The 22841-nt window shown below is 35.6% G+C and overlaps 2 long non-coding RNA genes across 3 annotated transcripts; one reads left to right on the top strand and one right to left on the bottom strand.

The window, feature by feature from the left end:
* Positions 1 to 951: 951 nt before the first annotated feature.
* LOC110777611 (uncharacterized) lies at positions 952 to 3527 on the top strand. The gene is made up of 2 exons (XR_002530496.2): positions 952 to 1570; positions 3110 to 3527. It is a non-coding gene; the product is annotated as an uncharacterized lncRNA (long non-coding RNA).
* A 4251-nt stretch (positions 3528 to 7778) lies between these two features.
* On the bottom strand, positions 7779 to 11142 carry LOC110777612 (uncharacterized). 2 transcript variants are annotated; one of them, XR_002530497.2, is made up of 4 exons: positions 10966 to 11140; positions 9175 to 9323; positions 8387 to 9087; positions 7779 to 8274 (listed from the first exon to the last, which is right to left on the bottom strand). It is a non-coding gene; the product is annotated as an uncharacterized lncRNA (long non-coding RNA). The 2 variants fall into 2 exon arrangements; XR_008927490.1 differs by having other exon boundaries at positions 8387 to 9323; positions 10966 to 11142.
* Between the last annotated feature and the right edge of the window lie 11699 nt (positions 11143 to 22841).

The raw sequence follows: 22841 nt of genomic DNA, 5'->3' as shown, positions 1-22841 counted from the left end.
TTTGATCCTCCATTTTTGTTGAACTTATATTGTATGTTTACGGATTTTTTGGTTTTTACTACCTTGAAAATACACCACTTTTGTATTTACTACCTTATGAAAATTTTATTTTAAATTACTACCTTAAAGTTTCAATTTATTTTTATTTACTACCACTTTACAGTTTTCTCATTTTAAAATTGAGATATCTCTTTCGTTTCTTAATCATTTTAAGTGATTCAAAGCTCATTCTTCTCATTTATGTGTAAGGATTCCATAGAGATCTTGCTTTTAAAATTTTACAAAAGGTAAAACTAATTAAATATTATATGTAAAAGTTTAAAATATATATGAATTATCAAACGAATTGTTTTAAAATGTCATTCTCAATGCAATCCCTATAGAGCAAGGAGAATAACGAACTTTGAATCACAATAAACGATTAAGAAACGAAAGAGATATCTTAATTTAAAAATGAGAAAACCGTAAAGTGGTAGTAAATAAAAAAAATTTGGAAGTTTAAGGTAGTAATTTAAAATAAAAATTTCATAAGGTAGTAAATACAAAAGTGGTGTATTTTTAAGGTAGTAAATACCAAAATTTCCTATGTTTACACAAATATATTTAGCACATGTCATTAAATACGTATAATCTTGTTTGTTGATTGTGGACAAAAAATGTAGAATATTGTTAGGTTTATCACAATATGTATTTTCAAATAGGGTTAGAAAGTTTAGATCTAAAATCTCTTACGTGGGATCTGTTATGCTCATTTTATTTTCACTTTTTTCAGGGAAAATAAGTTCTAATAAGATAAATTCAGGAAAAAAAATAATTAAGGGTTAAGTTCTAGTAAGTTCAGGAAGTTAAGTTATATTCATATTAGATAAGTACGTTCGTGAAAAATAAGGGTCACCCATGATAGAGATTGACGAAGTCAATCACAATATATCATCTTATGAATATTTGTATTTATATTTAGCTAGAATATTTATCTTATTGTTAATAGTTTGTTAATGACTTAGTCAATACTTATCTCTTAGGTTTAGTTTATACTAGGATTCTCATATTAACCTAGCCGCTTGTATCAAGCCTATATAAAGGCAATTATGATTAATGAAATACTCAAGCTTTCCAATTCTCTATATGGTATCATGAGCTATAGATCTTTTTTTTTCTTCCGCTATTCATCTCCACTAAAGGAAAAATCCTTATAGGCTGTTCATCAAAGGTTGCCCTTATCAAACAAGAGCAACCTTTAAGAACAAAAAAAAATAAATAAATAAAAAATAATTAAAATCAGAAAATTTCCCAAAAAACAAACGCAGCCTTTAAACTAAAAAAAAGTAAACCAACTCTGCTCTCTCGGTCTCTCCTCCCTGCAGCCAGTCTCTCACATGTGAACCATCTCCCTGCAGTTGACCGGCTATCTCCTCCTTCTCAGGTGACCGGCGATACCACACTCACACACTCGCACCCTCTCTCCTCCTTCTCAGGCGACAACAGTGATTTCAATCGTCTTCTCTTCTTTGAGCACGCTCGCAAGTCCGCTGAAGCCGCCTACATAAAAAACCCTCTCGATGCTAAATAGGTCTCCTCTTTATCCCCAACCTCGTTGTTTTTCTTAAGAAAAAAAATAAAAATTTGAGATCTTTGCTTTTAAGTTAATTGATTTATTTTGCATATTTTTGTTGCATAATTTGACTAGATGATTTTGGTCGGCGTTTGTTTTGTTTCTAAGTTAGTTAGGGGGTAGCGTCTGTTAGGTTGTTAGATCTGTTAAGGTTTCTGGGCTGTTGTAGTTTTAATTGAATTTGATTTCTTTAATGTGGGATTGTTTGTTGTTAATTGTGGTGATATTTTGATTTTGAGTAGTTGGGTGTTAGATGGAATCTGCATTTCGAATCTAGGGATTGATTTTTGTACTGATTGGTTTATTTGGGGTCTTATATTAAACATCAATTAGTAAATACTTAAGTCTAAATTGTCAGTTTGTTTAGACAATTCGATCTTTAGACAATTATCAAATTGTCTAATTTGATTTTATCAATTATTTAGACAATTTTATTTTCACCTTATATAGCATGTACTTTTGTGAGTAATCTACCATCTCTGATGACCGAGGTCTGTCACATCTCTTAAATTTTTACCGAGTATTGAGATGTTCTGTAGTTTGAAAAAACTCAATTGCACCTGAGTTTTGATTTCCTCCATTGTCACATCTCTTAAATTTTTACCGAGTATTGAGATGATTGATTTTTTAAGATATTGTTAATTGAGCAAGTAGGAGAGTGTGCCCAGTGTGGGAATTGAATGGTTTTTATAGTGGGTTTTAGAGTAACTTATGGTATGTGCTAATTATGAGGGTGAAGACAATTTGATAAGTTTTCCGCTATGAAATTGGGTGCCTTTAGTTGGTATTATAGATTGGGTAGTGAGGAAAGTAGATGCCTTTTCTAGGAAGAGCTGAACATTTATGGGGGTTATCATCTAGGAATAGAGTTAGAGCCTTGGATGCTGAGATCCACTGGAGATTGTATCTTTGTCATGTTGTTTGCTGATTTCATGTAACCTGATTCTGCTCTTTGTATGCAACTTTTGGGATGCATGAAATCTACATAAACCCCTTTTGGGTTTGCTCTTTTCTGAATTGTATATGTTGGGTTGGATAATTTCAACACGGCATTGTTGTACATTCTGCATTTACTTTTCTAAACCAAAAGGAAGATGAAGAGATTGAAGACACGAAGGACATGTCTTTTTAGTGTATAAAGTATTATAGTTAGCTAGATGAGCTTTTTTGCTGGCACCAAAAAAGGCTTCATATTTTCTTCAGAGACCATCTACCATACAAGTGGGCTGCTGTTTTTATTAGTGACAACCTATTTAGCTTATGCCGAATTTTCTTAAACAATTGATATTCATGTATGTTAAGAACTTAAGATCGTTGTGATTTGTGAAATGCTAGTTTATACAACTCAAACTTATGTCTCTCTAAATTTTCCATTTCTTTCCCTTTTTAGCATTCACCCCCTGGGTCCCCTATCCCTGAGTATGTTTCCTTCATCTTTGTATGTCATAAAACAATTAGTGCTGCTGTGATTTCCTTTTTTCTGCTGAATGAATGCAGGATGAGATAATTAGTACCCGTGGTCAGGTTGAGCCTCCTGGAATGCATATGATCGGGAACCATGGATAGTGTCCGGTCTGGACCTCACAGTCAGATTTTCCGGCCTGATAACTTCGTCTTATGGCAGTCTGGGGCCGGTGATAAGTGGGAAAAAGATCATTATACTGAAGGTGTTGAGCTTATTGACTCTGTTCTTGATGTTGTTCGTAAGGAGGCTGAGAATTATGTCTGGCTTTAAGGTGTATAACAATCTTTCTCTCTTTGAGGTAATTCCGAAAAAAAACAAGAAAATTATATACTCCTTCCGTATTTTAAAAAGAGATACACTTTCCTTAAAGACTTATCATTTGTGTCATTTACGATGCAAAAATGTAAACACTTACCTAATTAAGGCTATGTTATGTTCACCTTATTTCCACTTATTTCAGGAAAAATAAGTTCAGATAAGTTCAGTTAAGTTTAGATAAGATAAGTTCAGGAAAAATAAGGGTTGACCAAATACGATCTATAACTAAAATAAGTTCTAATAAGTCCAGATAAGTTCAGTTAAGTTCAGATAAGTATAGAAAAGATAAGTTTAGGAAAAATAAGTGAAAATCAGGTGAATAGAACGCACCATAAAAATAAAATATTATTTTTAGTAAATGGTAAGCCTTTTATGCTTTGATTTATTTTATTTTATTTTATTTTAATATTGGTTATTTCTTGATTTTGTGCGTTTATTATTTTACATAATCCGTTAATATTGTTGAGTTGATACTTAATATGGCATTAATTTTAATTTTAGTTTTTTCAGGTGTAATTCCGAGGAAGATTGTTTTAATTGACTTTCTAGAAATTTTCCATATATGATTTCGTTATTTATAGATACTCTCCTAATTAAAATAAATGATGAATAATTTCGTTATTGCCATATTGTTGTCTTATTTATTAAAAAAAATAAAACAATAAAAGGGTACGTGGACAAAATTATATTCATCCTCGATCATTCATCACCTGTGTCAAAAATATGTTTACTTCATCCACCATTCCCTTCGATAGTCATATCTAATTAACACATAACCCCACCATTTACTTTATTTAGAGGCGGGATGCGACCTTTACATCGTACCCACCTAAAAATTTTCATTCCCATCCCCTCCACTAGTGATAGGAATGATAGCCACCGCTCTCAATCCTCGTCTCGAGGGGTAAAAAACAAAATACATCCCTACTCCACCACCCACCCGTGTATCCACACCCGCCTCAAACCCTTCCCTAGACTCACCTATTTTTTTCGGTAAGAGAGTTTTGAATTTTAAATCTTTTTTTTAGATTATTCGACAATTCGGCTTTCTGGTTAGAGTAAGTGAGTAAATAAATAAAACATTATACTCAAATTTAATCGTCACATTAAGTTTCGGTTTTATATGATAAGTAGAATTTGGCTTATCTATTATATTTAAACACAAAAGTATTTTAACCGAAGGAGAGAATAAGTGAGACCTTAATTTTTGATAGTGAGAAGAGAGATGTAATAAATTAGTGAGTTCATGCCGTAAAAGAAGTATAAAAATTAAATTGGGTGGTCGAAAAAAGAAAGTGTGACGATTAAAAATATACCCTAATGAAAATTTCAACAGTTAATTAAGAAAAATATTGGCAAAAGTTAATGAAAACTAGCATAATTTAATTGAATTTTGGTAAAATTAAATCGAAAATAGAATGAAATTTGATAGAGAAACAACATATAATATTATCAATTTCATGGTAATATAGAAAATTTAGCATTGAAAACGATATTTGATAAGCAAGTTAAGGATGCAAGGTTTTTCGGTAATTGGATGAGAACTGGAGAAAGATGGATTAATGTATCAAAATTGGTGATTCTCATTGTACATGGGACTCTTCATATTAGTATAGATTGGAAAACTAAAAAGGCAAGGAGTCAAACTATGAAAGTACATCTAGCGTCATAATTACTCCATAAAAAGGGAAAGAGAGTAAGGAGTCAAAGTATGCTAGCTGTCATATTGCTGAAATCAAAATTCAATTTCTAGAGTAAGGGGATTCGAACGCGACTACTTGCCACATTGGCATGTAGCCTTAACCAATACTCCAATATAGTATTTTGGTATATTTGGGAAGCTAATTACACTAAATACAACATTTAAATTTGCACTACGCCAGAATATGCTTTTAATAGCGCTTATTTTTGCTTTTCACAGCGCTTCTTGAAAGGCTGTTGATGGCTCCGCTATTAAAAGTAAAAGGTACTTTTAATAGCGCTTTTAAAAAGCACTATTAAAAGTACTTTTTAAAAACATTCAAATATTTCTTTTATAGCACATTATAATGCTATTAAAGTTGTGCTATTAAAGGTTTTGCCGCCAACTTTTAAATTATTTTCTAAAATCGAATGTATATGAAGCGTTGTTATAACTTTTTAATTTTGATTTTTCTTATTTCGCTGGCTTCATTGTATTTCATTTTACTCCACACAATAACTGCACATATTTCAAAAGAACACCCATATGTTGACGAGTATAGTAAATATTTGAACATTAATTTACAAGCGTCAATGAAAAGAATTTTGTAATTGTAACCATAATAAAAATGATTAAGCATATGTTCTAAAATACAGACCATAAACATTAAATTAAGAAAATTATATTAATTAATAGTGTATAATTTTTGGTTCCCTCAACGAAACCTAACTAATATATAGTTGTTGAAAACATGGCGCACCCATTGAATTCTTACTTCATCAATCTGGTCTTTCTCATAACTTGGAAACTGACAATCTGCAAAGTAATGCAAAACAATAGGATATAAGATATTCTATATATATATATATATATATATATATATATATATATATATATATATAGAGGAAGGCTCTCGTGAGAACACTCCCTTACGGTGAGAACACTTTCTATAATGGCATTTTCGTAATTTTTATAAACAAATAATTAATAAACCAATTTAATTGTTTATCACGTTTTTTCTTCTCACTATTTATGGAACTCAAGAACTCTTTCTCTCTCTTCAATTCCCCTCTCTCTCCTATTCAAACACCACCAGCAATCTTCCTCGCCGGCCGAATTTCAAGATTTTGTGTTATTTAGGTCTAATTAAAAGGTACGATTTCAAATTAGGGTCTACTTTTCAATTATGGAATTTCATTAGTTTAATTTTTTGATTCTTCCGTTTGATTCGGATCGATTATTATTTCTAGATTTTAATTTTTTTAGTTTGTATTGAATGTTATGGAAGTTTATTGAAATGTGCATCTATGTTTGTTCTAAATTTCTGGTATTCATGTTCTTAATTTTGCTTGTCTGAATCCAAATTCATGTTGATTATTACTGGTTGATACAGAGTAGTAAAGTAGAGATATGTTCTCTTTTTCCGGAAATATTTGAATTGCAATTTGTACTTCAGCAAAATTATCCATCAAATATGGAATGTGCTGAATTTTCCATGAACTTTTGCCGGCGATACTATGTTCTGAAGCATCATTGCTTATGCTCTAAACTAGTGATGCATATGTTCTAAAACTTAAGCCATCTGTGCTAATTCTTAGTTGCACCAATCCCTACCTTCCTCGATGGCTTGGACATATTAGTTACAACCAGTTTTACTACCCTCCTAGTCTACTTTTTAGCTGTGGTCACACTAGGAGTAGATTGGAACATTTTTCTTTACGATATTTATATGTGAGTAAAGTATAAGGAAGTTCGAATATTGAGGAAGTAAATCTAATATAAAAGGATAAATGGTTGAAGTATACAAAATCCGTTGATATTTGAAGAAAGTGTTGATATTTTCTATGGGTATACAAGTGGAACATGTTTGAATGAATTTAGAACATGTTTAAATAAATGTAGAACATGGTTGAATAAATTTAGAACATGCTTGAATAAATTTGGAACATGCTTGAAAAAATTTAGAACATCATTTAATAAATTTAGAACATGATTGAATAAATTTAGAACATGAGCTTGAAAATTTAGAACATGATTGAATAAATTTAGAACATGCTTGAATTAATTTTGAAGATGCTTGAATAGTTTTATAACATGTTTAATAGTTGTAGAACATGTTTGAATTAATTTAGAACATGAGCTTAAAAGTTTAGAACATGTATATATGTATATGTGTTGACTACATTCTCATGTTCTAAATTTAGAACATTGTTGAATAAATTTTGAACATCTTTGAATAAATTTAGAACATGGTTGAACAAATTTAGAACATCGTTGAATAAATTTAGAACATCGTTGAATAAATTTAGAACATCATTTAATAAATTTAGAACATGCTTGAATAAATTTAGAACATGAGCTTACAAATTTAGAACATGGTTGAATAATTTTAGAACATGCTTGAATTAATCTAGAACATGAGGTTAAGAATTTAGAACATGGTTGAATAATTTTAGAAGATGCTTGAATTAATCTAGAACATGAAGTTAAAAATTTAGAACATGGTTGAATAAAATTAAAACATGCTTGAATAAATTTAGAACATGGTTGAACCAATTTAGAATATGGTTAAATAAATTTAGAACATCGTTGAATAAATTTAGAACATGAGTTAGCAAATTTAGAACATTGTTGAATAAATATAGAACATAGAGAGTGCAAAAGTGTTCTCACCATAAGAAGTGTTCTTACATAAGGAGGTGTTCTCACCGGATCCCTACCCTATATATATATATATATATATATATATATATATATAGAAGGAAAAAAATACGAAAGGATTAACATTACCGTAAGAACTGTATAGAAAAATAAAATTGACTTAACAAAGGCTAACGTAAAAAAATTAGGACATGGAAAAGTTGACCGAAAGGGAACTGAATGGTTGTCTCATATACTAAACTACCTGATGATTCCCTAGGAAAACAACTTCAACCAACTTCAAAAGAAAATATTGTGATGTTTGCTTATATGGTCACCAACCATGTCTAATCCAGCTCGAATTCCAGCCAAAACAGAGTATTTTCAAAAGTCCAACTTTGAACAGGTCTGGCCTTCTCAAGGGAAGCACACTAGTTCCTGTATGGACTCTTCAATCTCATCCAGGGATCCAATGTCATTGAATGAAACTCCAATCTCATTTGCAGGAATGACCTCTGGCCTAATGTGATTTTCAAATTCATTGTCTGGAGTTACTTCCTGCTCAATATGATCACATTTCAGTGTAAGACATTGGTGAATCAAACTGACAAAATGACAATGGTGATTCTACTGAAAAATCAATATCGTAAAAGGATCAGAAGCATTTTACCTTTGGATGAGCTGAATTCTCAGAGTTCTTTGTCAGAGGAACTGAATCACCTTTGTTATCAGCAATTCAACACCGGTCCAGATGTTTCATTCTTCCCATCAGGTTTCACAGCAGCAGAATCATCCATTTCCTTTCCAGTTTCACAATTTGTTTCCATCTTTCTGCCCATTCTTTTGCCTTCTTGGAATAAACTCAACTTGTGGGACAAACTGCCAGAAGATATGACTAGCTTCCCATTTAAGTATTCAGGCTCGTTGTTATTCATTAAATGAAATAATATTGCAGACATAACAGTTTTATCGATATGATCGTTGAGGGTTAAAGTACTGAATGACAGATATATCTCGGATTATCACATACAAGATCATTAGCTGCAAGAACCTCATCAATGTGGTTCTTGTTATCCTGAAACTGGATCGTCTTCACGTCCTCTTCTAGTTGGGAGTTCCAGTTAACAAGATTAGTCTCATCTACTGGAGGCCTTATGTCGATATTGTAGGGAAACAATAAGGTAAGCCTCTCATCCGCTTTCTCATAGTGTTTGCATCTAAGATACGAGACCCAAGCACCAAGACAGAACCACTCAACGTAGGCAACAAGTTGTCGAACAAATTGCATAACATGTCTGATTGAAGCAGTAGTCTTTCAATGTCGCTGACACATAATATGATGGGACACTTTTCTGTTGTGAAGACTATTACCTACAAGTCAAAGGTGACATTTAAGTTATAGAACATGGATACAAATTATATTAGCTTAGCACAAAAACAAAGCTTTGAAGCATCAACCGAGATATTAGATCAAACCAACATCTGTTCGTTTAACTTTGAGATGAGATATAAATCCTTTAGAGAAATCAGCAGGATCAAAAAACTGTATTTCATTTGTGGCAAGCTGATATGCAGCAGCTTCATCAGAGATGAACCGAATAAATGGCCTGGAGACAATACACACAAACTTACACTGGCAGTACAAATAGAGAACAAAGACTATTGAAGGAGAGGGAAAAATAATAATATTACAACAATCACAGCATCATCCATCATGATAAATCAAGTCATTCCTCTACCTAGTCAAAAGAACAGGAAAAAATCATCCCAGATATCGTTACATAACCTGATATCCTGATGTTTCTGTAAAAGTGAAATTTAGCCTACTTCTGCCTTCAAATAGATTTATAGGGAAGGAAAGGGAACTATAATTTCGGATATATGATAATGAAAAAAAACTTACAAGCAATCAAATGAACACAACTGAATCAAGAATAAGTCCAAACTTCCAAATACATATTGAAGTAACTTCAAGTGTATCCTACGTACCATATTGTTTTACTCATATTCTTTTTATACACAAAAGCACCGGTATCTACACTCCATATGTTACACACAGAAGCACCAGTCTCTACACTCCATAAGTTCATAAGGGGTGAACCTAACTACAACTTCAACTATACATTTAAATTTCGACATCCCCAGCCGTAACTAAAGAACCTCAAAACACCAAACAAAAAATGAATTTTTTTTATATCCGTCACATATTCTAAAGAAATCAATGAGCTTTTCCGATGAAGTCGGAAATTATGTTTCGCATTTTTTCGAAGAAGAGATAGGGAAGAGGATTTTCACTTTGTTTTGGAGACCAACCCAACTCCTGCATTTGTATGAGGCTCATATTATTTTGACACTGGTTATGAATACTTAAAGTATCACAGGATTCACAACTCATCACCTTATATGAAAATCACTCAAATTACTTATACTGCCTATATGACACAAATTATGTTCCATGAGACAAAGCAGCATGTTCAAAATTTCAGCAAATGCAATTGATCTGAGAAACAAAAGATACTAGCAATGGAACACAGATTAGTAGCAAACCAGTCTACAACTCGCAACAATATATAAAACACAACAACATACTGTAGTGGGGAAAAAAATACCGACGTCAAGAAAATTTAAGGAACAACGACAAACACAATTTGGTTAAATTTCTCCTGCAGAACACATAAAATAAAGCCCAACACCCAAGGGCCAAGGCCATTTTCTTCACATAAAGGAATTTTCCCAGAAGAAACACTAACAAGGAGAGAGATTCCTGTCTTTTCTCATATTAATATAAGTGTAGATTGCAACCAAAAACAAGTACAACAATACTGATGTATCACAATAAAAATGTCACCTACCTGTATTCCTCATATGACCAGCAAATTACACGCTATAACTTCCCAGACACTTGAACACTTCAAGAAAAATTTACGAACCTATTACTATTTGCTCGTAATTAATTTACACGGAATGGAATGAGTGAATTCATTAATGGTATTATGGTAGCCAGAAATCAAATAATTCGATCATGAAATCAAATAATTCAACAACCCATTATAAAAATAAAGAATCAGAACCAAATTACAATATAAATACTCATTACCTATGTATACCAATTAAGAGGAACAAAACACCAAAACAAATAAAAACCAATCGTAATTCAACACAAACCCCCTTCTTCCCAGCAAAACCAATTCAAGAAAATTAAACCAAACATAAATCAACAAAATTTCGCAAAAATTATTGATAAATTACCTTGATATTCGATTTCACATTGAGATGAAGCACCACCGGGTGAAGGAAATTGCCGCTGTGTGAAGGATGGTTTCGGCGTCTATTGAGACTTTTGGGGTTTTGAGGCTTTGCAGATCCGAGGGAAGAAAGAGAGCTGAGGCGGTTAATTTTTTTTTTACTTTTTTCCTATATTTTTTAATAGTGTTTATTTTAGGAGTCCTATAATAAATGGGTAATACGACAACGCACAAGATCTAAGCGCTATAATATGTGTACGTTTGACCGTGTTTTTTATTTAAGCGCTATAATATGTTATTTTTTATACTTTTGATAGCGGAAGAGGTAAAAGCGCTATTAAAAGAACGTTATTAAATGACATTTCTGTAGTAGTGTTGGGGGCCCTGTTCCGTCGCTCACCTCGTGCGCCCCAGAACCAGCCCTGCTCAGAACCACTAGAAATCTCAATAGTAGGCCCACGAACAACTGGATTTGGGTTCTCAATCTCAACCACATCATCATCCTCAATCTCAATAAATTCTTCTAGCTCATCATCTCCTACTATCTCATCATCACTTTCCACTTGATCCTCTATAACAACATCAAAAGGTTGACCCACTGCAATCAGACCCTCGTTGAGCACTTTTCTGCTACTTCAAGGATAGAAGTCATTACTTCCGTATCATATCTACATCTACCATCCTTAATACCATACTTCACCAAGTTTGGTGTACCATCCTCATAGTGCATATCTCTGAATTTTTTTATAACCCGTACGTAATATATCCAAATGAAATATTTCTATACATAAACGGTTTATAAAAAAAGAATAGTAAATAAAAAAATAAAGAGTTTTAGGAAAATAGTTTTAGCGGCAATATTTTATACCAAGAAATGACACGTGTCATTCCTGATGTCTGTTTTACTATAATGTAATAAATTCCATGTTGTTTGAACTCATTCAGTTTATCTAACTTAAATTTCAAATATATAAAAAATATTAAATCGTATATATATTCAGTATAGTCTAACATTTATATTTGATTTAATATATTTTATATTTTACAGTACAATCGTAAACATATACATTCCAATCTTACAATTATATTCTATTTAGTATGTTTTATATTCTACAGTACAATCGTAGACATATACATTTTAATCTACCAATTATTTTCGAATTTACATATTTTATATTTTACAGTACAATCTTAGACATATACATTCCAGTCTAACAATTATATTCGATTTATAACCATAACAAAGTACATTACAACAAGAATGACTCCAGAGTTGAAAAGAGTAGCACTGTTCCATGTGGCAGAAATCTCCGGCAACCCCGAATAGGAAGTCTAGAATTCTAGATTTCTGAGTATGAGAAGGTCCGCATCTATGAAATGATCTTGTCATAATCTGTTAGCTGCCAAAGACAGAATTTACTGTAGTTCCACTCGTTATAGGCTTCTGGTTCAGCTTTAGGGTTCCTGATTCTTTGAATGGTATGCATTTTCCAACCTGCAACCTCGATCCCACCTCGATGATACTCACTAATTGTGTCATCAACAAGAATGACTAAATCACGAGTTGAACCCGACTTTCGAATGCTTTGTGTTGCCTCAATGGCTCCACATACATAAAAATGTGCTGAGTGTAGGATCGTAGCATATGCTTCTCGAACTGTAGTTCCTGTAGATAGATGGGCTGCTTCAAAAAGTCCATTTCAAAACTTATCCGATCCAGTAATTAAATACGGAGCACTTGATCATGCATACAAAGAGACTCATATAATATCCACAAAGGATATTTAAAGACACCATTAATAGACATTCAGGAGTGAAATAAAGTGTATTTGCAATCATACAATATAGGTTCAAGCAAGGTCGATGGACTGACATTCTCATGAATGAGTCCAACTGAAGCTTCCCGATCTTAGGTAGCCAGGAGGAGACTGATTTTCACTGGGAAGCATGAAGACTTGACCAACGAGGCGCCAAAACGGCTCCGAAACAAACAAAAAGGTGCGTGCCACATTAAGGAATACTCCCTCCGTCCCAAAATTATAATAGAAGCCAAGGTACACAATTCAGGTACACCTTAAAAAGAATGGTAGTCAAACAAACTATAACTGTGAACATCTTTCTTAACACTCTTCGCCTCCTCCAACTCTCTCTTGAGCAAATCACATTGGATAATCAGTAGTAGCTACAAACTTCAGAAAACAAACACAAAATGAGTGTGGATGCAAAAGAAGAAATTAAAGAAGTGGACATTGATCCTAGTAGTACAACAAATAGAAGGAAAACCAAAACCTTGAATCAAGTAGGAGTAACAAACTATGACTTTTCATGAAAACTACAACCACAGGAACAGTTCAAACAACAACAACATCAAAGCCTTAGTCCCAAAATAATTTGGAGTCGGCTAATGTAATAGCTTGCCCTTAACCTATGTGCTAATTAAGTTCCTGAATTAATTAAATAAATCAAACGAACTTGATTTGTTTTTCTTTTGTGTTGTTAGTTAGAAATATGACCTATAAAACTATATATATATATATATATATATATATATATATATATATATATATATATATATATATATATATATATATATATATATATATATATATATATATATATATATATATATCTATAAATCCATATATACTAGTTAAGTAACTATTGAAACAAGTAGTTAATTTAATTACAGTATAAGTTATCACGTAGCGTTTTCTACAACCTCGGATGAAGGAATTATTTATTTGAGAGGAGTTTTGACTATGAAATTGGACCATGTACTTGGTATATTTAATTATTAAGCATTATTTTTGGGAATATTAAGTTAAATTTAGAAGAGAGCTTTTAACCATGCCTAGGATCAAGTGGAAAATCTGGTCAGCAAGGTCATAGTGAGAGATCCTTTTAACCCCCTTAAACTCATCCAAATAAGGGGCTTTTTGACATTTTTCATCCCCAAGGAACATACCTGATTATCATAGTAACCTCCACCCATTTCTCATTCATTTACCACTTGCCCAGAACCTTTCTTTCTCTCTCTTCTGCTCGCCCAAAACCAGCGAAGGTAGCTGAGCTACCATTTCTCTTCTCCTCCGTTTTACTCTTCTCTTTTCTTGCATGCAAGTTGATCAAACTAATATTTGATGTTTATTACAGAGTGGGTAGCAAGATATTCGTAGGAAAAAGCTTGGGAACTTGGAGAACTAAAGGCAAACTTTTAATCAGGTAAATCTGGAACTCAGTCACTATTTGAGGTTATAAATAAAAATGAGTTGGAGATCTTGGACTGACTTCTGGATGATTTTTGTTCATTGATATGAGGTGCAGCTTGGTGTAAAATTTCATGGGAAAAAGAGGAGTTTAGGTCCACAAAATCTCTGTTGTAAGGTACACACTCAGAACTGGAATTTTGAAAAAACAATGAAATTGGGATTTATGGATGGATTTTAATTCTTGGTCGAATGAAAGAGTTGTGGGACTTGTGAATGTTTAATAACCATGTTTTCTTGCTGTATTTGATATCAAAAATGTTTAAGAATGTTTGCATGTTATGAAAGTATGGATTTTTCCAAACAAGAATTGCCTTAGTTTAACATCTTGGTGATTAAGGGTTTTGGTGATGAATTTCTATCTTTTTGTGGTGATTTGTTGTTGTGAATGGTAACTTGAGATTTCTGATTGTATGAAAAGAGTAATAGCCCCTTGGTTTTGTGAGGAATATTGCATTTCTTAAGTTGCATGTTTTCAAAATTTAATCTAGTTGGGCTTTCCATTAATACATTCTTGTTGACTTGCTTAAACAACCAAATATAACGTAAAGCGAGTGCTACAAAAGTAGACTCGTAGAGGCGGGATAGACCCGTAATTAGGGACATGTCCTAGTAAAGTCTTGCAAGCGTAAGTTTAAAGAGGAGGCGACGGCCCCACTGGTCTAGGTACAGTTGGTTGAATAATCCCTCCCTATTCGTGTTCACTTTCCCTTAAGGCAACCCTTTGAAGAACTTCTTTAAACCAAGTTTTTTTTTTTGTTAAAAAAAAGTGTTGTAAACATTTGATTCTGAAATCGATAGTTTGTTTTGCATATAAGGTGACTATTTTGTTTCCATTTTTCTTCTCTTTTATTATTATGTTCCACATTATTCCCTATTTCAAACTGATGTGTACTCAGCTTTGTGCTGACTGTTGGGGCAGACCCATGTGTTTTGTTTTTGAACCTGTCCTAGTGGGGGCAGACCCTTGTGGATCGTGCAGGTAGGCCGTGATGGGTTCAGTGATGGTGGTTATTTTGCTTAATGTATATATTGTGTGATGAATAATGTAATTAAGTAGTATCTTGGGTTTCGTGGTTAGCTGGTCTTACGTATGTAGACAAGTAATGTATTTTGGCTGAAGGAATGGGTTGTAAGTCTTGTATTATCTATGTTATTGTGGTCAAGTACCTTCAAACATATCATGTTTTGTAATGACTTAAAGGATGGTTCCTTGTGTAGTATCCCGTTAATCCAGGGTTAGACTTCCGCTGTTTAGTTAATGAATGCCTATATTTGCGGGCTGTTACAGTTGGTATCAGAGCCGAAGTTTTGCCTATAAGGTAATAAATAAAAATGAAGGATTTTTGTGGTGAAAAGGCATGAAAGTTTGGGTAGTCCTTTAAGTAAAAATGAAGTAAGAGTATTGAGAATTTTTTTTTTTAGGAGAAATTGTGGATTGTGATAGGTATGTGATATATATAGGAGAAGAATAGTTGTGATAGTGTGATTATAAAATTGTAAGTTAACAAGGAGATCTAACTTTATATGTTGTGAATTATTGGATTTTTTTTTTTGTAAAATGCATTGATGCAGATGTCAGGATGGGAGGATCTTGCCAGTCAAACTGAAAGCATGGGAAGTAGTAACATTGGATGCCCTGCACCAATTCCGCCTTACCGTACACCGGACACGTATAGAGTGCAAGAAGAAGATGATGTTTGGGACCATATTCAGTTTGTGAGAGAAATGATCAAAGGGTATAATGAGGCTATGCGACCACATAATGCTGACAATCATTATGAAAGGGAAGCTGTGAAATGTTATTGCTTGATACAGAGTTTACCTCTTACTGAACCATAGAAGGGGCTTAGGATCGATTATTATTGGAAGGAAGTACACCCTTTTGCACCCAATATGGGAATTAGTGGTGCCATTGATTCTGTTGAGTATACCCACTTGGACTTAGGGGATTTTAGGAGCGAGAGACCTATGGGGGAGATATTGTCTGAAATCCGTAACTTGTATGAAGCGGAAGAGAGGAAGTGGGAAATGAGGGCTAGAGCTGCAACGGATGAAGCTAAGAGAAGAACCGCTGCTTATAGGAGACAGTTCGAGAGGGGTTCTACCAGTAGAAGAGCACCCATGAACACTAGAAGAAGATCTAGTTCCATGTCTACACCTAGTACTAGTACCACGGTGAGTTCCATTTCAGACCAGGTGCAGCAGGATCCCAACTATGAACCTGAACCAACACCAGAAAGTAGCTATGATAGTGGGTATTACTATGACCCTTGTAGGTTGGACTAGACCAAGTTTTCGTGCATTTCTATTTATTTTCGATGTGGTTGTAATGTATTTTCTTTTAAACAAGATTATGTGTGGAGGTGTGCATGCACCTGAACTCTTGATGCTCTTTAAATTATCAAGGAATCCTATTTAAATCCTCAGTAAATTATGCTAAGGTGATTTTCCTCGGGAGAGGCTATGTAACCCTTGTTCTTTATATGTATGGATGATTATGTGTAATACCCAAGTTGAAGATTCAACTTGTGTGTTTTTTTTATGTAATGTTAGAACCTATTAGTGTTATAAATTCATTAATAATATGTTGCAATCCGTTTAGGACAATGGGTAGCCCAACCGAGCACTCCAGAATGAAGATGTTGGAAGAAATGAACTCCAGGTTGTTATCCATACTTGAAGCTCATAACAAGCAGAAGGAAGACGAAGAAGGAAAGTTTTACAAAAGGTTGGCAGCTCATAAGCCTGACACTTATGATGGCACCGTGGATCCAGTAAAATTTGAAAATTGGATAGCTTATATGGAAAAGTTACTAAAGTGTGTAAACTGCCCTAATGAGATGAAGGTCAAGCTGGCAACATTTTATCTGGAAGGACAAGCTGACATTTGGTGGAGAACAACGAAGGAGATTTCTCAACAACCAGAATTCACTTGGGAGACATTTATTGAGAAGCTGCGAGAAAGATTCTATCCACCTGCAGTGCAACGTAAGATGGAAAATGATTTCATGTTCCTCCGCCAAGGAACGAAAACAGTACTGGAATATGCGGCAAAGTTTCTAGAGCTATCACGATTTGCACCTGATTTTGTGAGTACTGACAAACTAAAGATGACAAGGTTCTTTGAGGGCCTGAACTTCAAATATCAGAAAAGAATTGGTCGTTACGCCACCTTCCAAGAACTTTATGACCAAGCGTTGGAGCAAGAAAGGATCGACCAGCGAGAAGAAGAGGTTACAAAGAGGAAGAATGGGGATAAGGCAAAAGAAGGGAGCAACAAGAGACCCCGTCAAGAGTTTCAGAAGTCAAGGGCCACATCGTCATATGCAACTATTCCTAGTCCTCAAGAACGAGCCAACTGGAAGTGTAGGAAGTGTGGAGGAAATCATTTTAAAAAAGTTGCGATGGACAGAACGTATGTTTTAGGTGCAAGCAAAATGGACATAGGATTAAAGAATGTCCTCAAGCTGGAAATTTGGGTGATCGTCAAGGCCAAGGAAGAGAGTCAGGAAACACTGGCAAGGGAGAAGTTGAGGCCACGAGGGCCGGATTTGGAAACCCAGGGCGTGGGAACCGAGGGAAGTTCTGTTAGGTTATGATACATATGACAAAACATAAATCATGCGGAAAACATTAATGCCAGGAAACATATTATTTACACATAATCATTTAGCATAATTTAGGTGCATACACTTTGTAGCGTGCCCTCCCTAGCTGCGCCCGAACTGAACAAGAACAAGTCTTTAGGACTCCAAGTGTCGTCCCTCCGTAGATAGTCTACAGCACGTCCGGATCCGCCTTAAGATTGACCAACTAGAATCGCCCTTAAGGTACTATAATTTTCGGCTAATTATGGGCAAGAATGTGACTGATTTTTCTGCTCAAAAATCACTGTTTTATTGTATGAATACTTGTTGAAAAACTCGTATATAAATTTATGACCCTAGGCATATATTTATAGAACCTTGGAAAGGATTTCGAATCCTCTTAGAATACTAATTAATTAATTAGAATCCTTTTAGAACTCTAAATAATTAATTTAATCTTTTAGGATTAGGATTTAATCTATGCACGAATTCCGATAGCTTTAGGATTCGTATAGCACACACACACATAGCGCACGAGCACCGCACGCCCATGCGCAAGCCTCGCGGCCCACGCTGATCGCACAGCGCTGAGGCCCACTGCTCGCAGCCCATCGCTGAGCGCGCGCGCCAAGCCTTGGCTGGGCCTGGCCTTGCGCTGGGCCTGGTCGAGGCCTTGGCATGTTGTTGGATGTGTGTGGCTTGCTGGGCGACGGCCTGGCCTCGTGATGTGCCTTCGTCTAGCAGCCTCGTCCGATGCTAATTCGTACGATATGCTTTCCGATTAAATTCCCGATTCCGGAATTCATTTCCGACACGAACAATATTTAACATTTTCGATTCCGGAATTAATTTCCGTTTCGAACAAATATTTAATATTTCCGTTTCCGGAATTATTTTCCGATTCCGATAATATTTCCGATTCTGACAATATTTCCGTTTCCGGCAATATTTCCGATTCCGGTAATATTTCCATTTCCGGTAATATTTCCATCCGTTTCCGGCAACATCTACGACTTGGATAATATTTATATTTCCGATACGATCCATATTTCCGTTTCCGGCAATATCATCGTTTCCGGAGTATTCATTTACTTGCCTTTGACGATCTCAGCTCCCACTGAATCCAAGATCCGTCGATTCCGAATATCCATAGATGGAGTATTTAATGCCATTAAATACTTGATCCGTTTACGTACTATTTGTGTGACCCTACGGGTTCAGTCAAGAGTAAGCTGTGGATTAATATCATTAATTCCACTTGAACTGAAGCGGCCTCTAGCTAGACATTCATCTCACTTGATCTCACTGAATTATTAACTTGTTCATTAATACTGAACCGCATTTATTAGACTTAACATTAAATGCATACTTGGACCAAGGGCATTATTTCCTTCAATTTCAACAACAATCGAGGCCGTGGTGGAAGAGGCGGATCCAACAGGAATCAAGTCCAGGCAACTGGAAGAATCTTTTCCATTCAAGGAGAGGAACTGGAAGGACCTGTACCCGGCGAAGAAGGTAACGTAATCTCGGGAACATTTCCCATTTGTTGTAAACCTGCTTATGTATTGTTCGATTCCGGAGCATCCCATTCTTTTGTGTCAAACGTTTTTAAGGATAAGTTAAGGGTGAAACCGAGTAAATTACTAGCTGAGTTGTTAATCACTATTTCAGACGGAACCACTATGGTGTGTAGTCAAGTCTTAAGGGAATGTACCATAGTTATAGCTGGGTCTACCTTTGAAGTAGATTTATTGCCCATCGACCTAGGAACCTATGATGCAAATTTAGGAATGGATTGGCTAAGTAGGAACAAAGATGTCATAGAATGTTACGTTCAAACGTTAAAATTGAAAACACCACAGGGCAAACAAGTATCGTATCAAGGGGTGGCAATGAAGGCAATAACGGAGGGAAGTAAGGCATGTCATGAAATTTTGGGAAAATCAGCGGAGAATCAAGAAATTAAGGTAGTAAAAGAGTTTTCCGATGTCTTTCCGGAAGAGCTACCCGGATTACCACTGCGTAGGATGATCGATTTTCACGTTGATTTAGTACCAGGAGCAACTCCAATCTCTAAACCTCCATATCGAATGGCACCAGCGGAGATGGCGGAGTTAAAGAAGCAATTAGAAGAGCTGCTACAAAAGGGTATATAAGACCCAGCGTATCACCTTGGGGAGCGCCTGTGTTATTCGTTAAGAAGAAGGACGGGACACTGAGGTTGTGCATCGATTACAGGGAGATCAACAAAATCACAGTTAGGAATAGATACCCATTGCCAAGGATCGACGATTTGTTTGATCAACTGCGCGGAGCCAGTGTGTTCTCCAAGATCGATTTGAGGTTTGGATATCACCAACTGAGAATAACGGAGGAGGATATACCGAAGACGGCTTTTAGAACAAGGTACGGTCACTTCGAGTTTGTTGTTATGCCCTTTGGACTAACCAATGCACCGGCGGCATTCATGGATTTGATGCAAAGATATTTTAAACCGTATTTAGATCAGTTCGTAGTAATCTTCATAGATGATATTCTAATCTATTCCAAGAGTCATGAGGAGCATGAGAAGCACCTAAGGGAAGCTTTGGGAGTATTGAGAAAGAATAAGTTGTATGCAAAGTTGAGAAAATGTGAATTTTGGTTGGAGAAAGTACAATTTTTGGGGCATGTGATTTCACGAGAAGGAATATCAGTGGACCCATAAAAAGTCAAGGCGGTAGAGGAGTGGCCAACACCAAGAAATGTGTCAGAAGTAAGGAGTTTCCTAGGTTTAGCGGGATACTATAGACGATTTGTGAAGGATTTCTCAAAGATTGCCCTACCCATATCCGGTCTGATAAGGAAGAACGCCATGTATCAGTGGACAACCAGGTGCGAAGAAGCATTTCAGGAGCTGAAGAGGAGGCTGATCAGTGCCCCAGTGTTAGTTCTACCCTCAGGGACTGAGGGGTTCGAGGTATATAGTGATGCTTCACAGGAAGGATTGGGATGTGTGTTGATGCAAAACGGGAAAGTTATAGCATACGCTTCGCGCCAGCTCAGGCCTCATGAAAAAAATTATCCTGTACATGATCTCGAGCTAGCTGCAGTAATCTTTTCCTTGAAGCTATGGCGACATTATTTATATGGGTTTACGTGCAACATTTACACAGATCATAAATGCTTAAAGTATATCTTTACGCAGAAGGAGTTGAATTTGAGACAGCGAAGATGGCTAGAATTGATGAAGGATTACGATCTCAACATCCAGTATCACCCTGGGAAAGCAAACAAAGTAGCAGATGCCTTAAGTCGAAGACCGCGACAGGAAATAAGCTCTATGCCGGTGATACCTCACGAATTGTACGAAGATATGCGAAGACTGGAGTTACAAGTAGTTAGGAAGGGAGAGTGTCAAGTCCAGTTGAATGCAATTTCCGCTCAACCTGAACTTTTTGATGAAATAAAAACAGAACAGAACCAAGATACCTTCCTTAAAAATATTCGGGAGGAACTAGCTCAAGGAAGAAGATCAGAATTCCGAGAACATGAGGATGGTAGCATCAGAATTCAGGGAAGGTGGTGTGTACCAGATAAAGAGGAGTTGAAGAGAAAGATCTTGAGTGATGCCTATAGCAGTTATTACTCCATCCATCCAGACAGGGACAAGATGACGCAAGATTGAAGAAGTTGTTTTGGTGGAAAGGAATGAAAAACGACATATCTCAATTTGTAGCCAAGTGCATGACTTGCCAAAAGTTAAATTCGATCGGCAAAAATCATCGGGAATGCTGCAAACGTTGGAAATTCCAGAGTGGAAATGGGAATCGGTATCAATGGATTTTGTAGTAGGGCTACCAAAGACCAAACGAGGAAACGACACCATTTGGGTAATAGTAGACCGACTGACAAAAACTAGCCGATTTATAGCTATGAGAAAAACCGGGAGCATAGTACAAATGGCTGAGGTACATATCAAGGAAGTAATCAGGTTACATGGATCGCCAAAAAAAAAAATAGTGCCGGATCGAGACCCACGTTACTTGTCAAACTTCTGGAGGGAACTGCAGGAAGCCTTCGGAACAAAGTTAAAACTTAGTACGGCCTTCCACCCTGCGACGGACGGCCAAACAGAAAGAACTATTCAGACGCTGGAGGATATGTTGAGAGCCTGTGCTCTAAAATTTAAAGGTTCGTGGGAAGAAACGCTATCCCTAATCGAATTTTCCTACAACAACAGTCACCAGACCACCATTGGAATGTCACCCTATGAAGCTCTGTATGGACGAAGGTGTCGGATGCCGATCTGCTAGGAAGATATCAATCAAGGAATTCCAGTAGGCCCAGATTTGATACAAGAAACCATGGAGAAAATCCAACTCATCCGGGCAAGAATGAAGGCAGCTCAGGATCGTCAGAAGAAGTACGCTGATTTGAGACGAAAGAAATTGGAATTCGAGGTCGGGGATAAAGTCTTCCTTAAAGTCTCCCCTACTCGGGGAGTGAAAAGGTTTGGAATGCGAGAGAAGCTGAGTCCAAAATACGTAGGACCTTATGAAATCCTCAGCAGAGTTGGAGAGGTGGCTTATGAAATAGCTTTACCAGTGGAGCTATCCCGGGTGCACAACGTTTTTCACTTGTCGCAACTACGGAAGTATGTGTACGATCCTTCACATGTGCTCACCTACGAACCATTACAACTAGATGAAACTCTGCACTATGAGGAGAAACCTCTCCGCATATTGGATAAGAAAGATAAGAACTTGAGGAACAAAGCCATCCCTTTGGTGAAAGTTTTGTGGTCGAATCACGGGGCGGAAGAGGCTACGTGGGAGAAAGAAATTGATATGCGACAACGATATCCTCAACTCTTTGAAGGTAATGATTAAAGTTTCGGGACGAAACTTCTTTAAGTAGGGTAGCCTGTAATAGCTTACCCTTATCCTATGTGCTAATCAAGTTTCTGAATTAATTAAATAAATCAAACGAACTTGATTTGTTTTTCTTTTGTGTTGTTAGTTACAAATATGCTATAAAAC

Source organism: Spinacia oleracea, chromosome 2, assembly GCF_020520425.1.
Source record: "Spinacia oleracea cultivar Varoflay chromosome 2, BTI_SOV_V1, whole genome shotgun sequence".
Lineage (NCBI taxonomy): Eukaryota > Viridiplantae > Streptophyta > Magnoliopsida > Caryophyllales > Amaranthaceae > Spinacia > Spinacia oleracea.
The sequence above is the reverse complement of the archived record's forward strand: the minus strand, read 5'-3'. Positions and strand labels throughout refer to the sequence as shown.